At 38.4% G+C, this 16333-nt stretch overlaps 1 pseudogene across 1 annotated transcript; it reads right to left on the reverse strand.

The window, feature by feature from the left end:
• Positions 1-2007: 2007 nt before the first annotated feature.
• LOC125355327 lies at positions 2008-15769 on the reverse strand (annotated as a pseudogene). Its single transcript, XR_007211643.1, has 3 exons — positions 15110-15769; positions 3091-3093; positions 2008-2021 (listed from the first exon to the last, which is right to left on the reverse strand). The product of XR_007211643.1 is annotated as a 60S ribosomal protein L19-like (transcript).
• Positions 15770-16333: the final 564 nt, after the last annotated feature.

Genomic DNA, 16333 nt, shown 5'->3' on the forward strand with positions numbered 1-16333 from the left:
TTGTGGGAACAGATTATTGGAAGCTACTAGGTGTGGTAAATTGAAAGTTTTTGTTTCATTTTGTTTTCTCTGGTCATCAGGCTGGAACTCTGGGCCTAGGTATGGTCCTGAGCTCCTTTTGCTCAAGGCTACCTACCACTCTCCCACTTGAGCTACAGCACTATTTCTGTTGTTATTTTTGCTGTGTTGGGGTTTAAACTGAGGACTTGATAAACTAGCACTATATTTATTGCACTGGAGCCATGCCTCCAGTTCTGGTTTCTGATTTTTTTTTTTGAGATAGGGTCTCCTATCCTGCTATAACATAACATCTACTTTAGGCTCCCCATAGTTGCTAGGATCAGAGATGCCTGCCACTGTACCTAGATTCTCTCCATGGAGATTGAATCTTGCAAACTTTACTGAGCAGGTTGGGTGTGTCACATCAATGACAAAAATCACAACACAACAAGCACTGACAAAAACCAGTGGCTAGTGAATACTGGGGATAAAGATATCAAAGGAGCATTGAAAGTGACCATATCAACATGCGACTTCATCCAGGATGATCTGCTAATTTTCAGTGTGATTAAATAATCGTAGAAGTTGGAATTCTATACTTAACAAGGATCTTCACCATTAAAGGATTTCTTTTTAAATTTAATTATTGACAAGGTGATGTATAGAGGTGTTGCAGTTACATACATAAAGTAGGGAGTGCATTTCTTGTCAAACTTGTTACCCCCTCTCTTATTTTTCTCTCACCTTCCCTCTCCCCCAATGCTCCCCCCTACAATTGTACAGTTAATTTCCAAAATATTGTCTTCTTGTGATTACTACTATTGGATTGATTCGCCCTTTATCTTTTGTCTCATCATTTTCATGTTCCTCTTCCATTCACTAATTCAAATAAAAGTATATTCAGTACCCAGGGTAGCAAAATCAAATACAGTGATAATGGGATAAACCACAGGGAAGAAAAACAAAAAAATAATAATTTCATACAGTACATTAGAAATAACAACAACAAAAATCCTCTTGTTTCTGTATCTTGGAGCTCATTTCGCTTAGCATCATTTTATGTGTTCATATGGACATAGCTACTGAGCTATTGTGATGCTCTTGCTAGGACCATCCTAGACATAATAAACTCATTATTACCGGTGGGGGAAACCATGGAGTCTATGTTTCTTTGGATCTGGTTTGCTTCATTTAATATGATTTTTTTCCAAGTCTTTTCATTTCCTTATGAATGGTACAATGTCATTCTTTCTGATAGAAGCATAGAATTCCATTGTATATATAGATATATACCACATTTTCTTGATCCATTAATCTTCTGAGGGGCATCTGGGTTGGTTCCATATTTTAGCTATGGTAAATAATGCTTCCATGAACATGGTTGTTCTGGTAGCTTTAGTATGGCCGTGTTTGTGATCCTTTGGGTCAATACTCAGAAGTGGAGTGCTGGGTCATAGGGGAGGGGAGCTCTATGTTTAGTCTTTTGAGGAACACCCACACTGCTTTCCATATAGTTGAACAAGTTTATACTCCCACAAACAGTGTAGTAGCATTCGTTCCCTTTTGGCCACATCCCTGCTAGCATCTGTTGTTATTAGTTTTCCTGATAATGGCCATCCTAACTGGGGTGAGGTGAAATCTCAGTGTTGTTTTGATTTGCATTTTTTTTTTTGTGGCCAGAGATGTGTCATGTGTCTATTGGCTATTCTTATTTCCTCTTCAGAGAAGTCTCTCTTCAAGTCTTTAGCCCACTTATTAATGGAGAAGTTGTTTCTTTAAGGATTTGTTTTTGGGGAACTTAATTTTTTGAGTTCTAAGTATATTTTAGAAATGTGGCCCTTGTCTGCTGTATGGCTACTAAGAATCTTCTAATATGTGGGCTTTCAATTTATCTTCCAAGCTAAAGTCCTTTGTCCAGCAAAAGCTCTGCAGTTTAACGTGATCCTATTAGTCTAACCTTTCTTTGATTTGTTGTGTTTCTGGGCCTTTATCGAGAAAGTTTCTACCTGTACCAAGAAGCCCTAGTGTTTCTCCTATTTCTTCCTGCAACATTTTCTGGGTATCTGCTTTTACCTTGAGGCCTTTGATCCATTTGGAATGGATTCTAGTGCAGGATGATATATAAGGATCTAACATTAGTTTTCCACAGGTGTTTAACCAATTTTCCCAGCACCATTTGTTGAAGAGGCTGTCTTTCTTCCATCCTATTCTTTTGGCTCCCTTATGGAACCTGATGGTCTTAGGTGGCCATAAGTCTGCAGGCTCATTTCTGGGTCTTAAGTTCTATTCTATTGGCCCTCAGGCCTGTTCTTGTGTAAGTATCAAGCTGTTTTTGTTAGTAATGCTGTGTAATAAAGTTTGAAAATTGGTATTGGTAGTCTTCCAGCACTGTTCTTCCTGCTAAGGTTTGTTTTTGCTATTCGGGGTATTTTATTGTTCCATATGAATTTTTGGATTGCTCCCTCTATTTCATTAAAGAATGATGTTGGGATATTGAAAGGTATTGCATTGAATTTGTAGGTAGCCTTTGGCAGTACTGTCATTTTCATGATGCTAATCCTCCCAATCCAGGATCATGAGAGGTTTGTCCACTTCCTTAGTTGTGCTTTAATTTCTGTTTTCAGGTTTTTAAAGTTTTCATCATAGATGTCTTCCACTTTATTTAAGTTTATTCCTAGGTATATTTTTTTGAGGCTATTACTAAAGGAGTTGATTTCCTTATTTCAGCCTCACTCTTCTTATTGTTGGCATACAGAAAAATCCGTTCATTTTTTTGAGAATTAATTTTATACCCTGCTACTTTGCAAAAGTTTGGATCAGCTCAAGTAACTTGGGAGTAGAGCTTATGGGGTTCTCTAGATATAGGATCATGTCATCTGCAAAGAGAGAGTTTTACCTCATCTTTCTCTATTTGTATCCCCTTTATATTTGTATCTTCCCTTATTGCTCTAGTTAGGAATTCTAATTCTAATTCTAATTCTATTGAAGAGGAGTGGAGAGAGTGGACATCCTTGTCTCATTCTGATTTTTGAGGAAATGGCTTTAACTTTTGCCAATAAGTATAATGCTAGCTATAGGTTTGTCATACACAGCCTTTATTATATTGAGGAATGTTCCATGGATTCTTATTTCTCCAGAGCTTTCATCATAAATGGGTGTTGGATCTTGTCAAATGCCTTTTCTGCTATGGAGATGATCATGTGGTTCATGTCCTTTTTCCTACTGACAATGTCATTCTTTCTTATGGAAGCATAGAATTCCAATGGAACAAGAAAATGTGGTATAGATACACAATGAAATTCTATGCTTCCATTGAGGGATTTAGCAAGTATAATTTCTAGGGCATGTCCTCAAATATTTACAGTTTTTCATACAATGATTCAGAAAGGACATAGAATTCCACTGTATGTATGTGTGTGCACATATATCTATATCTATATATCTATCACATTTTCTTGATATACATTGGAATTCTATGCTTCCATCAGAAAGAAAGACATCATCCCATTCTTAAGGAGATGGTAATACTTGGAAAAAATCATATTAAGTGAAGTGAGCCAGATCCAAAGAAACATAGATTCCATGGTTTCCCTCACTGGTAATAATTAGTATATTTCTAGGATAGACCTAGCAGAGGATCATGATAGCCCAATCACTATGTACATATGATCATATTAGATGATGCTAAGTGAAATGAAGTCCAACATATGGAAACAGTAGACTTTTCATTGTTGTTGTCATCATTTTTTTCACTGTTTAAGGAATTTTATTAAAGCAAGAATTTTATAATCCAAATTACATATCCTCACACAGTTATCAATTCTGTTACTTAGGTGGTGTTGTCATTTTTAATGTACTATGTGAAATTATTTCATTTTTCTTTCTTGTGGTTTATCACCTCTTGTCACTCTATTTGATTTTGGTACTCTGGGTATTGTATATATGTTTATCTGAATTAGAGAAGGGAAGGGGAACATGAAAATGGTGAGACAAAGGGTGAACCAATCCAATAGACATAAGACATATGTCATAAGACAATATGTTGGAAATTAATTGTACAACTTGTGGGGATGGGGGAAGGAAGGTGGGAGAAAAATGAGGGAGGGGGTAACAAGTTTGACAAGAAATGTACTCACTACCTTATGTATGTAACTGTAACCCCTTTGTACATCATCTTGACAATAAAATCTGAGGAATTTAGTTCAAAGCCAGCCCTGGCAAGGAAAGTCTCCATGCAACTCTTATCTCCAATTAAACTCAAAAACCTGAAGTGGTTCTATGGCTCACCTGGTAGAGCCCTAGCTTTGAGCACAAAGAGGCTCAGGGACAATGCCCAAGTCCTGAGTTTAAGCCCCATGACTGACCAAATATATATATATCCCTTGTATGTGCTTTCTGAATGATATGAGCTAGTATTTCCCCAGTTTTAAAACCATGCCCAGTCGCAGTCAATATTATACACAATGTATTGTTTCTCAATTATGGTGTTGACCTACCTGTGGTTAAGAGTTGACACCCTAGAAATAGATCAGGATTTCATATAATGAACACCACCTCCACAGCCACGCAGTCAATATATCTGCTTCTCACTATGGTAAGAGGGGCAACTCTGCTTAATGCAGTATTTTACTTGACTAGAAAGCTGCTTAGCATGTCAGTCTCATAAAAATCCAATCTCTTTACAATAAGGAGCAGCTCTCCAATATTGTCACAGCTACAGGGGGACAATAAAGAGAGACACAATTATATTTTCTTACCGGGGGGTGACCTCTAGTGTGAAATGATGGCATTTAGCATTCCTTGGGGTTTGAATTAGAGCACTTTACCAATTATGACAATTTTCCTTTCTTCCTCATCCCCAAGATCACAGGTAATTTGTCTTGGTGGTGCTTTCTGGAGCTATTATTGGATTTTTGAAGACAGGAAATCTATCTGTTTCTCCTTAAAAAAAAAGTAGCCCCCACCATCTGCATTTCCATTACCCTGGGTTTCACTTACTGTCTTACTGCAGATTTTAGTTACCTGCTGGAAGCTGTAAGTCTGAGAGAGAGAGAGAGAGAGAGAGAGAGAGAGAGAGAGAGAGAGAGAGAGAGAGAGAGAGAGGGAGAGAGAGGGAAGAGAGAAGAGAGAGAGGGAGAGAGACAGACAGACAGACAGACAGGCAGACAGACAGACAGAGACAGAGACAGAGGCAGAGAGACAGAGAGAGACAGAGAGACAGAATACTCATATAATTGGGATATAGTATATAGTGTACTGTTATTAATTGCTCTAGTTTATTTTATTGTTCATTTCTTTTTCTAACCTCTTCCTGTGCCTGATTTGTAAATTAAGTTTGCTGTAAGCTGATATTCAGGTACAGTAGATGCAAACACAATATATAGGATTCAGGAGCAGGGGTAGTTTTTGACATCCCCTGGGGGTAACACATCCCCTGTGGATAATAAGCAACAGCCCTTCAGGCTCCATCTAGAAGTTTTTACAAATTAACTTTTAGTAACCAAGAGATCTGTCCCACATTGTTTATCTTGGCTTGTGTGATTTAATTTTCAAGCCCAAAGTGCCACATGTAGATTGCCCTGCGCTTTTATTCTTCTCAGGTCACGTGTGTATTATTGTTATTATGTGGTTGTTGTTGAAGACTATATGTAGGGCCTTGCACATGCTAGGGTCTGTTCTAAAGCTAATCTCAACCCTTTGTGTGCCGTGTGTGTGTGTGTGTGTGTGTGTGTGTGTGTGTGTGTGTGTGTTGCAGTTGTTTGTTGCACCCAGGCCCTTCCATATGTTAAGCTTGGCTCTTCCCTGAGCTCCACCAAAGCTCATTCTTGTGCTACTTCTTAAATTCTTGCCTCTGACTTCCAAGTCCAATTTTGGGGTTGGGACTCTGGGGACCATATTTCTATTATATTAAATGTTTCTCTGCAAGGGATATTAGAGGGGTTGACTAGAAAGAAGAGATTCTTTCCTGTCTGCCTCCTGTTCCTGTGAACAAATCCCCATAGTACTTTTCCCAGGCAGCAGAAGTTCCTTCTGTTGGGATGGCGGAATTCATGTTCTTCAGCACCTCCCAAAAGGGCTTGCATTTGAGAGTTGAGGTGTCTACATGAGGCCCCTCATTGAGCTGCTAAGTTTCAATACTTCCAACCTCTTCTTTCTGTTACGTATCTCCTATCCTGCCCAAAGGGGTGGAAGTGTTTCCTTTAATTTTCCCAGGCCTTTTGTGTAATTAAATGGGGCAACCAGAAGGTAAGTACAGAAAAGAGAAGCAAGGAAAGATCCAGGTTCTTTCGAATTTAGAACAGGGGACTGGCATATTTTGGCTTACTGATCAACCAGGTCTACTGCTTAATTGTATGAATATAATTTTATTGGAAGAGATCCATTCTGCTTATTCATTTACATATTGTCATTGGCTACCAGTGGAAGCTAGTAATTATGATAGACATTATATGACCCTCAAACCTCTAATATTTACCACCCCCTCCCCCAACCCTTTGCAGGAAACACTACTGCCTCCTAATGTTTAGAGAGAGAATTAGAATCCAGACAAATGCTGCTCAGGCACAGGAAGTGAAAAAAGGATCTGTCAAGAAAAGAAGAGTTTCAAATAGGACTGCAATATCAGCAATATCAGATCCAACAATAGCATTTCCTAGGAGATGCACAGAGAACATATGTTATAGGTGATTAAAATAATAAAAAGGGCTGGGAATTTGGCCTAGTGGCAAGAGTGCTTGCCTCGTATACATGAATTCCTGGGTTCAATTCCCCAGCACCACATATATAGAAAAGGCCAGAAGTGGCACTGTGGCTCACGTGGCAGAGTGCTAGCCTTGAGCAAAAAGAAGCCAGGGACAGTGCTCAAGCCCTGAGTTCAAGCCCCAGGGCTGGTAAAAAAAAAAGATAAAATAATAAAAAATACTCATTACCCTTTCTCTAGTGTTGACTGAGCTCGATCTGGTGTGACTGGAGCCTTCAGTATGTCAAGTAGAGTTACTGCATTGAGCAAATGATAATATAAGATATCTTGTTAAATGTGTATTTCATATTAAGAACACATATACATATCATACTAAAACAGATACAAATATCACATATGTAATATTAATGGTTTATTTATAAAACAAGTATATATTATATATAAATATAATGCAATGATATAATTGAATTTCTAAGTATATAGAAATGTAATGTGAATATTATATATAAATAACAAATGCATATTAACATTTCTACCTATTTAACAAGTACATTCTATGCAATATTTGGGAAATATTTATGCTGAAATTCAAATTGAATTGTGGGTCCTGCCATGTATCTGGCAACCTTAGACATGAACGAGTCACTCAGGTCTTATAAAGAGCTTTCTGAGCCTTTAGTTTTGGTAGTAAACTCTGGTTATTGCATGCAGCAAGTGGCTGGTCACTGGTTATGTTACTAGGACACTGAGCACTGCAAAGAAAGGGTTGGAGCCTCAAATGGCTATCTCCAAATCCAGATCCAAGTTACTGAAGAGGTGTGTGTTGCATGAGTCCCCAGAAAACACAGCTGGTCATGGGGAGAGGTCTATGTCTGTGGTCCACGGTTGTCCCTGACTTCAGAGTTGCTACATTTGCCTTTTGTGCAGCTATTGGTAATTTTGAGTGGCATCAAGCTGGACTATGTGATGACTGTGCTGATAATGGCTGGGTTCTCTGAGAGTTTTAGCTGTAAAATATTTCATAAGTGATTTAAATGTTACATACCCTGGTAAAAGAAAAGGAAAAGATATCCTTTTTTTTTTCTTCTAAAACATCTGTTTGAGAAAGAACGACATTGCCCCATTCGTCAGGAAATGGAAGGACTTGGATAAAATTATACTAAGTGAATGAGCCAGATCCAAAGAAACATGGACTCTATGGTTTCCCTCATAGGGAATAATTAGCACATGCTTAGGCTAGTCATAGCAGAAGAGCACAAGAGCCCAATAGCTATGCTCTTATGAACACATAAGATGATGCTAAGTGAAATGAACTCAATGTTATAGAAACAAGTGTTAGATCATTGTTGTAATTATTTTCAACATGCCATGTGAGACTATACCCATTTTTTTTTGTTTGTTTCTCTCTGTATTCCCTTACTGTGGCTGTACCCCCGCTATCACTATATCTCTTCTGAGTACCCTGGATACTGTATATACATGTATTAGAACTAGAGAAGGGAAAGGGAATATCAAAGGATAAAAAGACAACTGATACCAAAAGCAATATTTACAAAAACATTTGGTATAAACCAACTGTGCAACTCATGGCGGGGGGGAGGAAAAGAGGTGGGGGGAATGAGGGAGGAGGTAAGAAGTTGAACAAGAAATGTACTCACTGGCTTATATATGAAACTGTAACCCCTCTGTACTTCATTTTGACAGTAAAGGGAAAAAATGAAAAAAAAAACCACCTGTTTGATGACTGCAAAGTTTTTGCCCACTGTTAAAGGTGGTTTTATGAAAATTTATGGGCATGTATGAATAAAGCTTCACATCATGATCTATAAATATTTGCAGGGTTACTTATTAAATAGCCTGGCAAAGAATTATAAGTAATCATTTTAAACAAAGGTCATAGTAGAAAAGTTTAAATTAAAAAAAAAAAGATGAATTCAGCACTGGGTGTGGTGGGTCATGCCTGTAAGTCCAGCTTCCTGGGAAGTGAAGACTGGAAAATCAGCAGTGAAAAGGCCAGCCTGGGCAAAGCTAGCATAAGATCCTATTTGAAAAACCAAACATGAAAAGCAAAGGGAACTGGGAACAAAACTTAAGAGGTAAAGAACTTACCTAGTTTGATGTTCTGTTGTTCAACAACTAAAATGACAATAATAATGGGATGAAATAATAAAAGTGAACTCAAGTGCCTTAAACATTTGAAATGATTATTTGGAAGTATCATAGTAATCAACTCTGAACAGTGTCATGGGTGAGTTTCTCAACATGTACGGGGGTGGAGTTTTGCAAGGCAGAATAATTTTTACAGTCCAGTAGAGGAAGAGGTGAGAACCCCTCCAGGTTTCCCCACCAGTTAGCTCAGGAGCATTTGGAGGACTTCAGAGTCCTTCCTGTTGGGCTTCTTTTCCCCTGACATGATTGGTAATTAGCTATGAGCTGCCCAGGGATGAGAAGCAGCCTCTGAGGGAGCTGGCAGACCTCAGGATTGAAGAAGGATTAGAAAGGGTTATTTCCTGCCCAGCAGAAATAGTACACTCTTTCATTTTTGTTTTCAAATGATCAGATAGAAAGAAACCTCAATGAGTTGATCCTTCCATGTCTGTGTAGAGTCCCCACTTGATTCATGAGTTCACTGTCGATGCCATGTGTCATGCAAACACATTTTCTAGAAGTCTCTCTAGGTTGAGAAGAAAAGTCTTGAAATGACTTAATTTTGTTCTTTTGGTGTCTCCAAGAGGTTGATATGGTTTGGAATATACGCATTTGATACACACACATCTGCACATACATCTATACATACACACACATTTATAGGTATATCAAGGGATTCTCGGTGTTCGTTTTGGTGTTATTCTGATACTTAAAAGCTACTAGTGATCCATGTATTCTCAGTTTCCTCTTAATTCACTGAGTTTATTAGGAAAGCAATAGGTTTCCAGCATCATTCAAACTTGGCGGCAACTTTTACAGGGTTTGGGTAACTACAGTTACTCTAAGTTTTGTGTGTGTGTGTGTGTGTGTGTGTGTGTGTGTGTGTGTGTGAAACTTGGATAGAAAAAGTCTCAATATCTCAGCATAGATGTTATTATTTCCCAGACTCAGATGACTTAAGGGAAGGGTCTCATGGATAGGACTGCAAGTCATTAAAAGAAGTAGAGCATCTATCCCTGTTTTCCCTTCCCCTTGCACAGATTTGGAAAATACTGGCTTGGTCAGACCTTTGAGATCTATTGTTTTTCCACCATGATGTCCCCATTTCTACCTATCTGTTTGTCTATGTTCAGTGGGTTAGGGTGCCATTGCTCCCAGATGGAGGGAGCATTGTCTGAGTAGCTGGGTGTCTGCAGAGATGTCTCTCTCTAGACATGGAGGAGTAAAAGCCTTCTCATTTTGTGGCCTTTCCCCCAGCCACCAGAGTCCTCGGGAATTTTCCTTAGAGAAAACTGACATTTCTATTTTATGGAGAATCCTCCAGCTTGCGTGCTTCCCACTTGGCACAATTAGTATTCTTTATAGACTGTGATATCCCCAAGCTCTTATTGCTCAAAGGGAGCATTCTAACACTTTGAGCCACACAGCACCACTTCTGGTTGTCTGGTGGTTAACTTGAGATAAGAGTCTCACAGACTTTCCTGTCAGGGCTGGCTTTGAACCACAGTCCTCAGATCTCAGTCTACTGAGTAGCTAGAACTACAGGCATGAGCTACTACCATATGGCACAACTATTTATTCTTAATCAAGAGTGTTGTGATGTAGTCCTACATGTGAGTACCATTAACATTTGTATGTACTATGAACATGGTTTTAGTTGTTCTTTGTTGCAACTCTTGGCCCATTTCGTGTCTTTGCTACTTTTTATATTTCCTGAATCACGTCTTTTCTATATTTCTATAATTATTGTTTTAGTATTACTTTTTTTTTTTTTTTGCCAGTCCTGGGGCTTGGACTCAGGACCTGAGCACTGTCCCTGGCTTCTTTTTGCTCAAGGCTAGCACTCTGCCACTTGAGCCACAGCGCCACTTCTGGCTGTTTTCTATATATGTGGTGCTGAGGGATAGAACCCAGGGCTTCATGTATATGAGGCAAGCACTCTTGCCACTAGGCCATACTCCCAGCCCTGTTTTAGTATTACATTTAAAAAATTATCTTTAAGTAGTTGCACAAAGGAGTTTTGATTCAATATGCCAGTTTATGGCTAATTACACCATTATTCTACCCTGGTGCATTTTACTTGACCCCAAATCTTTAGGGACTTCCACCACTTGCTCAACTTCTACTTTCTACTCAATTCAGGCTCATTGGCCAGGTGTGTGGGAAACATATATCAAACACTTGCTCCTTGGGGTTAAAACCAAGGTCAAGCTTATAGCATTTGAAGTTGACAAAGGCAGTGATGTTCACCTATGGCTCTTATTTTGGAGTGTTCTTAGAGTTTAAGTATCTAACATTTTCTAATTGAGTCTACAGAAGGAAAGAGTGTATTTTCTTTACCCTTTTTTCCTTAGTAGCTTTACCCCCATCCTTACATTTTAAGCAACAAACAAACAGTCAACGTCTTGGGAGGCTGTTGTGGATTGGCTGGCTGGGCCTCTGGCAGGGGTGGAGTTCATTGTTTCTAGGGACTTGTAGCCAAGGCCCCAAATAGAATCGTTAGGTACAACAGGTCCACAGAACAAGGGATGGTCAACATGTTTACCATAAAGGGTCAATTGTGAAGATTTTTCAAGTTAGCACATCACACAATCTATTGTCCGTTCTTTAACTCTGCCTTAAAGGAAGCATACGCAAGGTATAAATGGATGTTTCTGTCTTCTGATATAACATTATTTAACACAACAGGCAGTGGAGTAAATTTGTTGGCCTGTTGCTTATATTTTGCTTGGCAGTCATTTGCTGATACTCTTCTTCTCCCACACATGCAGATAACTTTTTATAAAAATAGAGAAAAGGTATGTCAATATAATTAGAAATCTCTTGGGAGGATTAATGCTGGCCACAAATTCTTGTTATTTCTGTCATTGGTTTTCTTTCCCTTGAACCTAGCCTGCCTTTATTAACCCATTTATTGAATGAGGTGGAAGTTAAAACATTTTCAACTTCTGAGGCTAGATTCTAAGAAACCTCATAGGACTGCCTTGAGTTCCTGGAGATATTCTACTGGAGCTAGGGTAGAACACAACATTTGTTATTGTTGTTGGACCTGGGGCTTGAACTCATGACCTACGCATCCCTGAGCTTTGTAGTTCCAGGCTAGTGCTCTACTAGTTTGAGCCACTGATCTACTTCTGGTTTTGCAGTGGTTAATTGGAGATAAATATCTCATGGACTTTCCTGCCCAGGCTGGCTTTGAATCATAATTCTCAGATCATAACCTCTTGTGTAGCTAAGATTACAGGCGTGAGCCACTGGCACCTGACAGAACACAACAGTTTGCCTTCATGGTAAAGTCAAGTTCCTTCCCTCTCTCTGTTGAGATCTCTGTTCCAAGTTGCCTGTTTGAAAGATATTTGAACCAGTTTATACACACTAGTATATTATTTTCTGTTCACTCATTCTCTCTTTTTTAAAACTTCCTTTCTAATTCAACCTAGCATTGCAGATTTGTTACAGTGTTTATTATATATCTATTTCTAGTCTCTGATGTTAGATTGTAAACCCCACCATAGTAGAGATTTTTATTTGTTCTGCTTATAGGTTGGCATATATGAAATTCTTAATAAACTTTTGTTTTAGAATGAATGAATCTGATCGTTCTTGTTTTGCTAATTTCATATGTTTTCAAACATTGTATCAACATTACAACTTTCTTCTAATAAATATGTCTATCTTTTCTGTTGTGACATTTTTGTTACCTAGAGCTACTTTTTCTTTCCTTCCTCCAAACTTTATCCATGAATAACCATAGCAAATGGTTCCTTCTTTAAGTTTACTCATTTGTCATTCCCCTGGAATTAAAAAAATGAAAAGCATTTTTTTCTCTAAAGATTACATTGCTAAGAAAAATCTCATTTATATATCATATTTTAGATAATTGTTGTTTATCAGGTTGGTTTTTGCAAATATTTTCTCAGTCTGTGCTTCATCTTTTCATTTGCTTCAAGGAGTCATTCATAGAGCATAAAACTTTAATTATAATGATAGTCAGGCTGCTTATTTTTTCTTTCATGTAGCACGTTAGTGTATTTCAGAATTAATTGTCCAACTACTAGGTCATCTAGATTTTCAGGAATTTTAGAGATTTCCATTTAAATTTAAGTCTGTGATACATTTTGCATTAATATTTTAAAGAGGTAAAGTCTAGAACTACATGATTTTTTTTAGGTGAATGTCCAGTTGTTCTAAAACCATTTGTTGTAAAGAATGTTTTTTCTATTGTACTGCTTTGCTCCTCTGTAAGAAAGCAACTGACTACATTTATGTGGCTCTCTTCTGTCCTACTAATTGGTTTCTCTGTTGTTGTTTTTTAAATATTGTTACAGAGGCATTATAGTTACATGAGTCAGGTAATGAGTAACGAGTACAATTCTTTTTGAATCCTGTCTCTCCTTCCCCTCACTCTTTCCCAGGTTGTAACTCCCTTATCCACCACAAAATATCCAGTTCATTTACCACAATGTCTAGTGAGTACCACTGTTGGATTTGTTCATCTTTGTTCCACCTTTTCTGTGTCCCCCTTTCTCCTCCCAAATGCAAACTAACAAATAAGACAAAAGGAAAAGAAAACAAAAATAGTAACAATGGCAATTAAAATGTCTCTTGTTTCCTTTTCCTGGAATTGCTTTAGAATATTTTATATGATCATCTGTACATAGCCATTTAGCCTTTGTCAACCACTCCAATGCATATCTTCCTTTGGCCTCAGTGTGAGAATTTCCAGAGTTCTATACAATTTATCATGTCCGTGTGTGTGTGCGCGCGTGCATGTGTGTGTTATGTATTAATCATTCAATGTGTTTACTTGTTTATTAAGAGCAAAAGTATCTTGATTACTGTAGTTTTATAGTAAGTCTTGAAGCTGAGTAGTGTCTGTATGTCAACACTGTATTGTGTTGACAAATCTATATCATTTGCTCCACATGAAAACTTTGGAATTGGGCTGGGAATGTGGCCTAGTGGTAGAGTGCTTGCCTAGCATGCATCAAGTCCTGGCTTTAATTCCTCGGCACCACATATACAGAAAAAGCCAGAAGTGTTGCTATGGCTCAAGTGGTAGAGTGCTAGCCTTGAGCAAAAAGAAGCTAGGGACAGTGCCCAGGCCTTTAGTTCAAGCCCCAGGATTGGCAAACAAATAAAACAAACAAACAAACAAACAAAAAACATTTGGAATGGTATCAGCATCCACTGGATAAATACTGCATTTTACATGGAGATTTTACTGTGTGTGTGATCAAGTTGGGAAGAGCTGCCATCTTGACAGTCTTTCTATCCACAGACATGGAATATTTCTCCACTAACGTGATTGATTTCATTCAACAATTGTGTAGTCTTATTCCTATAGATACTGTACACATTTTGTTTGGTTTATATGTATTTTATTTTGGAGTGGTTATAAAAATGATGATATGTTTTTAATGTCCAATTCCTTTTGCTTATTACTGGTACAGAGGCAAAGCAGTCAGCTTTTGAAATCTTAACTTGCATTCTGTAATGTATCTGTGATCACTCAGTTCTTTTACTAATTTGTTTAGATTTCCTATACAAGAAATCATATTGCCTATGAGTAAAGATGGCTGTGAGTTTTGGAAGATTATGCCTTTCATATTTTGATAAATCCTAATTAGACATGGTATATAATTCTTTTTGTGTTTGTGTTTGATTTGATAATATTTTATTGAGAATTTCTTAAATCTACACTTATAAAGGTTGTCTGTATTTTTCTTTTACTTCATTGGATCTGGTGAAAAAGTGATGCTTGCCTCATAGAACGTATTACGAAGTTTGTCCTTTACTTCAGCTTTTAGAAGGAGTAATAGACCACTGACATTATTTTTTCCTTAAGGGTATACAAGAATTCACCAGTGAAATCATGTAGTGTTGTTTTAGAAATTTAATAATTATTAATTCAGCTAGGTGCTGGTGGCTCAAGCCTATAATTCTAGCTACTTAGGAGGCTGATATCTGAGGACCACAGTGCAGAGCCAGCTTGGGCAGGAAAGTACCTGAGACCCTTATTTCCAAACAACCAAAAAATAAGCAGAAGTAGAGCTGTGGGTCATTTGGTATAGTGCTAGTCTTGAGCACAAATTCTCAGGGAAAGCACCCAGGCCCTGAATTCAAGCCCTAGAACTGGCACAAAATAATAGTAACAATTATTATTCATCCAATTTTTAATGGATGTAGACCTATTTCGATTGCATGTTGATTTTTTTGAAGATAAAGGCTTGTTTTATTCCAATGACTGATCTGCATAACCACTATGTACAGACTTGAGAAGGGAGCTTCATTTCTTGATTTCTTCCACCTTGGATAGAGTCTTGATAATCTCCTCCTTCTTGGCCTGAAGGCGCTCCTCATGATGCTTGCGGGTTTTCTTGGTCTTTGACCTGCGAGCCTCAGACTGGTCAGCCAGGAGCTTCTTACAGGCTTTGTCTGCCTTCAGCTTGCGGATGTGTTCCATGTGAATGCGCTTGTTTTTGAACATGTTCCCCCTTACCTTCAGGTACAGGCTGTGATACATGTGGCGGTCAATCTTCTTAGATTCATGGTATCTCCTCAGCAGCCTTCATAGAATCCTCCTCCTCCTCATCTTCCTCCTCCTCCTCCTCCTCCTCATCCAGGTCACCTTCTCCGGCATGCGCGTATTGGCTGTACCTTTTCCGCTTCCCTATGCCCATATGTCTGCCTTTTTGGCGAGCCAAGGTGTTTTTCCAGCTTTGAGCCCGGGAATGGACAGTCACAGGTTTGCGGATGATCAGCCTATCTTTGATCAGCTTCCGGATCTGCTGATGAGAGTTGGCATTGGTGATTTCATTGGTCTCATTGTGGTCCAACCAGACCTTTTTGCCACAACGGAGGACGCTAGAGGCAAGCCTCTTCTGCAGCCTGAGCATACTCATGGATGTGGCCGCAGCAGCGAAAGCTGCATGCTGATTTTATGTGAATTTTAGAGGATTGTGTCTACACTGGAAAATATATACCCTTCATAATATTGCAGAATTCATAGTCTTAGAGTTACTTATAACACTCTTTCATTTGTCTTTTTAATGATTACTGACCTGGTTAAATGCCTAGGAAAACTTCAGAAAAGTGAGATGGCCATTGTCTTTCTACAACTTGGCCCCTCTGGAGTTTTACACCACCACCACCACCACCACCACCACCACCACCATCATCATCTTGGCATTACTTGGATTTCAAAGTGCTTGCTAGGCAGACACTCTACGCTTGAGTAATGCCTCAGCCTCCCTGAAGATTTTAACTCATACACTTATCCACAATCAGTTTCCAGATATTAGTAAATTACAGTTCAGGTTTTCCTGCTCTGATATGGTTCCCAAAGACACTGTTTTTGTGTGTTGTGATTCTCTATATCCATCTTTCTCTCTAATTGGGGGGGGGGGGTGGAGGATGATTATTCCTATCCTATGAATTTTCTCCTCTGATAGACTTTAGACTTGATGTTTTTAGTTTGTTCAG

This window comes from Perognathus longimembris, chromosome 1, assembly GCF_023159225.1.
Source record: "Perognathus longimembris pacificus isolate PPM17 chromosome 1, ASM2315922v1, whole genome shotgun sequence".
Lineage (NCBI taxonomy): Eukaryota > Metazoa > Chordata > Mammalia > Rodentia > Heteromyidae > Perognathus > Perognathus longimembris.